Source organism: Coregonus clupeaformis, chromosome 1, assembly GCF_020615455.1.
Source record: "Coregonus clupeaformis isolate EN_2021a chromosome 1, ASM2061545v1, whole genome shotgun sequence".
Lineage (NCBI taxonomy): Eukaryota > Metazoa > Chordata > Actinopteri > Salmoniformes > Salmonidae > Coregonus > Coregonus clupeaformis.
The window spans coordinates 64,113,515-64,118,801 of record NC_059192.1 but is presented as its reverse complement, the minus strand read 5'-3'; the positions used below and the strand labels follow the sequence as shown (position 1 = coordinate 64,118,801).

At 50.7% G+C, this 5,287-nt stretch overlaps 1 pseudogene; it reads left to right on the top strand.

Moving 5' to 3' along the window:
• Positions 1–267: 267 nt before the first annotated feature.
• On the top strand, positions 268–2,439 carry LOC121548222 (annotated as a pseudogene).
• Positions 2,440–5,287: the final 2,848 nt, after the last annotated feature.

The following is a 5,287-nucleotide window of genomic DNA, read 5'->3' as shown; positions in this document are numbered from 1 at the left end:
TGCCGAGCACATCAGGGATTGACCCAGTCCACAGCGCCATCTGTAGCTGGGAGCGCCACTAAAGAGGCATCCCCGGTGGTGACGGAAGCAACACGGGAGCTTTTAGCGAGAGTGGCTACTGCCCTTCATATCAAGCTGGAAGAAACACCATCTGAGCAGCTCCTTATTCCCATCTACCCCAAGTTCACTTTGGCTCTCCGCGAATACTGGAGCAAGATGTGAGGGTCCTTCCGTTGCGACAACCAGACCAGGCCGTGGACTCTCCTAATGGATGCAGGGTCCTTGGGGCTAGACCACTATCCGGTGATGGATGACATGGTGGCTGCCATGATCCTCCCTGACAAGGAGATCGTCGCCTCAAACCAGGACCTCGTAAATGCAGCTACGATGCTGCAATCCTACCTCACCTGGCTTTTCCCTCGCCTCCAAGGGGGTGGTGACGAGCTTCTTAAGGAGGCTACAGAGGTGTCAAGGCTGCTCACTATGCTCCAGATGGACATAGCACCTGCCAACGGCAAGGCTTTGGCTTCAGTGGTGACTTCACACCGCTCGCACAGTCTAAACTGCCACGGCCAGTTCAGAAATCATTCTTGGAGCTCCCCTTCATGCCAGGTTCCAGTTTTTGACCAGGTGTCAACAACATCATACAGCAGACTACAAAACTGCGCAAAGACAGAGACTGCAGGCCATCCGCCACCCCTCGGAGGAGCTGGAAGACAAGGCAGGATGTCTCGAGGGCGCTTCAGCAACGTCTTGGCCCCCCTCCTCCCCTGCCGAGACAGCAGGGGCAGGGAAATGGGAACTGCCATTTTACACCCCGACAGCACAAGGACAGGTGTCATGACCACCCTTACAAGCAGTGTCACGCGTCTAAGAACGATGGGCCCTGGCAGTCCTCCTGAGGTGCTGGCGGTCGGCCTCGGCCGTCTCTCCCTGGTTACTGGGCACAGTCCTGGGGGGATACAAACTCCAGTTCCGATGTCGACCGCCGTCCTACAGGGGCATCTGGGTCACCTCGGTGGCAGATGGGGAGAGGAAGGAGGCTTGCCAGTTGAGCAAGGATGCAATCAAGGAAGGTAGAGCTAAGTGGGTTCTACTCCACGTATTTCAAAGTTCAGAAAATGGACGACAGCTTTCAGCTGATCCTGGACATGCGCGGCCTCAACAAATGTTTAAAGGAGCTGAAGTTCAAGATGCTCTCGCCAGCGCGGGTGTTACAGGCAGTCTCGACCTGAAGGATGCGTACTTCCATGTTCCTGTTAATCGAGATCACTGGAAGTACATCCGGTTTGCCTTCGAAGGAGTGGCTTACGAATTCAAAGTCCTCCCGTTCAGCCTCTCACTGGCGCCGTGTACATTATGTCCCAGGGCATTCTAGTGCTGACCTACCTGGACGACTGGCTGGTGTGTGCTCAATCAAGAGAGCAAGCTACGGCAGACACAAGGATAATCTTGAAGCACATTCAAGACCCGGGCCTCACCCTAAACAGGGAGAAGAGCAACCTGACTCCCTCACAGATGGTGGTCTTCCTGGAGATGTTGATTGACTCAACTCTTATGAGAGCATGTCTCCCTCATGTGAGATTGGAGAGGATGCAGGCCTACCTAGACCGTTTCCGGCTTGGACGAGCTGTGTCCGTATTAGAGTGCCAGAAGTTACTCGGCCTACTCATGTCGGCTTCTCTGTTGATTCCGCTGGGCCTTCTTCACCTCAGGCCACTCAAGCGATGGTTCAACTCTAACCATCTACACCAGAGACGACTCAGACATTGTCAGCTATCGGTGACAAATGCATGTGTGAGGACTCTGTTGAAATGCCACTCTCACTCCTTCCTGTTGGAGGGAGTGACACAGAACAGAGTTCACCGCAGGGAGCTAGTTGCACCGATGCCTTGCTAGCGGGTTGGGGGGCAGTGTTCGCCTGGCCCTCCAACAGTTCCTGCCCTACTTGGAGGGGAAGCATGTCCTGGTCAGATCAGACAACAACACGGTAGTGGCATATATCAATCACCGGGGGGAGTGGGATCACGGCACCTCCATGAAATGGCTTGGGCGCTCTTGCTGTGGGCTCAGACCCGCTTAGCGTTACTGCAGGCAGTGCACATTCCCGTGGTCTTGAACCGGGTAGTTGACATGCTTTCGTGAAATGGCCCGCTGGAGGGGGACTGGAGTCTACACCCTCAGGTGGTGTTACAGCTGTGGGAAAGGTTCGGGAGAGAGCAGGTGTGCCTGTTTGAGTCTCAGGAGAGCACTCATTGTCCCAGCTGGTTCTCGACGTTGGACCCTCCAGGCCCTCTGGGTTTGGACGCCCTTGCTCACGATTGGCCGGCAACGACACTTTATGCGTCCCCACCATTTCTCCTGATCACAGCTATGCTAGACAGGGTCAGTTTGAAGGGCCACCGGCTGCTCCTGATAGCCCCATTCTGGCCGAGATGACAATGGTTCAGCCTCCTGTTGTCCCTCCTCTCTGGGACCCCATGGCAGATGTCACTGAGACCCGACCTGCTCTCTCAGTCTCGTGGGACGCTGTGGCATCCGGACCCACGCCTACTCCAGCCCCTGAGATGCGTAAATGGGCAAGTCTAGGCATTCAGGACAATGTGGTGAACACGTTGCACAATGCATCATATCAAATGCGGTGGGGCATATTTTGTACTTGGTGTGAGGGTCATAATATTGCCCCAGAGTCGTGTGATGTACAAAAGGTTTTACACTTTTTACAATCACTGCTTGATGCGGGCCGAGTGGCATCTATTTGAGAGTGTATTTGGCCGCATTTATGGCGTGCCATGACGATGGCCCGGAGGGACCCATGGGTGGCCACCCATTGCGCTCCAAGTTTATGAAGGGAAAAAGACGTCTGCGTCCAGTGAAGGCCCGTTCGGTGCCAAACTGGGACCTTGGCGTGGTGCTATCAGCTCTTGCTAGGCCACCCTTCGAGCCCCTGGGGTTAGCATCTTTGAAGCACCTATCCATGAAGGTGGCATTCCTGTTGGCTATTACCTACACTAAGAGGGTTAGTGAACTTCATGCTCTTTCAGTGAGCGCTGAATGTTTCCGAATGGGTGCAGACAAGGGGAGTGTTATCCTCCGGCCTAACCCCTCTTTCTTGCCAAAGGTCCTGTCTGACAGACATGTGAACCGGCCCTTACATTTCTCCGCATACGCACCTCCCATGGCTGCGAGTGGGCTGGTTTTTTCCCCCAAGTGTGCTGTGCCCGGTGAGGGCACTAGACACTTACTTTACACAGACTAAGACATTACGACAGTCGGATCAGCTGTTCGTATGTTATGGTCAGAGAGTTCTGGGGAAGAGCCTATCAAAACAGAGACTCTCACATTGGATTGTGGACACTATTACTACAGCATATTAGCTGGCCAGCCGGCCTGTGCCGTCTGCTGTGGTGGCGTATTCTACTACATAACCTTTCAGACAACCATTAACACAGTGTACAAAACATTAGGAACACCTTCCTAATATTGAGTTGCACCCCCTTTTGCCCTCAATTCGTCAGGGCATGGACTCTACAAGGTGTCAAAAGCGTTCCACAGGGATGCTGGCCCATGTTGACTCCAATGCTTTCCACAGTTGTGTCAACTTGGCTGGATGTCCTTTGGGTGGTGGACCATACACACAGGAAACTGTTGAGCGTGAAAACCCCAGTAGCATTGCGGTTCTTGACACAAACCGGTGCGCCTGGCACCTACTACCATACCCCGTTCAAAGGCACTTAAAATTATGTCATGCCCATTCACCCTCTGAATGCCACAAATACACAATCCATGTCTCAATTGTCTTCTTTAACCTGTCTCCTCCCCTTCATCTACACTGACTGAAGTGGATTTAACAGGTGACAATAAGGGATCATACATAACTTTCACCTGTATTCACCTGGTCAGTCTATGTCATGGAAAGAGCAGGTTTTCCGAATGTTTTGTACACTCAGTGTATATTCTGACTGTAGTGTCCACATTACTCCATCAATATATGCACTGCATTAAACATCAAGCCAAGCCGAGTCATGTCTGTCTCCCCATGATGGGAGCGCATAATATACAAGGACATTCTCAAAGCTGCTAATGAGAACCTTGACGACCTTGTACCTAGCCGGTGGGGATTCCGGTGGGATACCCCCACCCAGGTAGTGGCAGTGCTGGCAACACTGGCAGCAGTAACCAATGGGGAGGGGGTCACACTCGGACAATCAGAGAGGGGGCATATTGTTGTGGCCCTGGTGGCATAAAATAATCAAAGGTTTGACTGCACGGAGATGCTTGGGAAAATGGTTACAACTGGGGACCTGAGTGTTTGTGTTTCAGGGGAAGAGGGTGGATCTGATCTCCATCACCTAGGACTTGACATAGGTTAATCAAATCTCAAATTTGTGTCAATTTTTGCACGCTTTCTCAAACAGCTGTAACTCTATATGTATTCGTAAATCAGGTCCTTTCTTGAGTTGGGCTCTGGGATGTAACAACCGTTGAGCATCTGAGCTTATGGTTGATTGTGGAGGAAAGGGGTTGAGTGTGTAAGAGTATGTGTGTGTGTGTGTGTATGTATCCCACATCTGTTGCAAGGGGGTAAGGATGTTAGGGAGAATATAGGATGAAGAACAATAATTGTTTGCTAAAATAATAATAGCTTGACAAAAATGTAATGTAATGCAATGGCAATATTTGAATACAGTGGGGAAAAAAAGTATTTAGTCAGCCACCAATTGTGCAAGTTCTCCCACTTAAAAAGATGAGAGAGGCCTGTAATTTTCATCATAGGTACACGTCAACTATGACAGACAAAATGAGAAAAAAGAATCCAGAAAATCACATTGTAGGATTTTTAATGAATTTATTTGCAAATTATGGTGGAAAATAAGTATTTGGTCAATAACAAAAGTTTCTCAATACTTTGTTATATACCCTTTGTTGGCAATGACACAGGTCAAACGTTTTCTGTAAGTCTTCACAAGGTTTTCACACACTGTTGCTGGTATTTTGGCCCATTCCCCCATGCAGATCTCCTCTAGAGCAGTGATGTTTTGGGGCTGTCGCTGGGCAACACAGACTTTCAACTCCCTCCAAAGATTTTCTATGGGGTTGAGATCTGGAGACTGGCTAGGCCACTCCAGGACCTTGAAATGCTTCTTACGAAGCCACTCCTTCGTTGCCCGGGCGGTGTGTTTGGGATCATTGTCATGCTGAAAGACCCAGCCACGTTTCATCTTCAATGCCCTTGCTGATGGAAGGAGGTTTTCACTCAAAATCTCACGATACATGGCCCCATTCA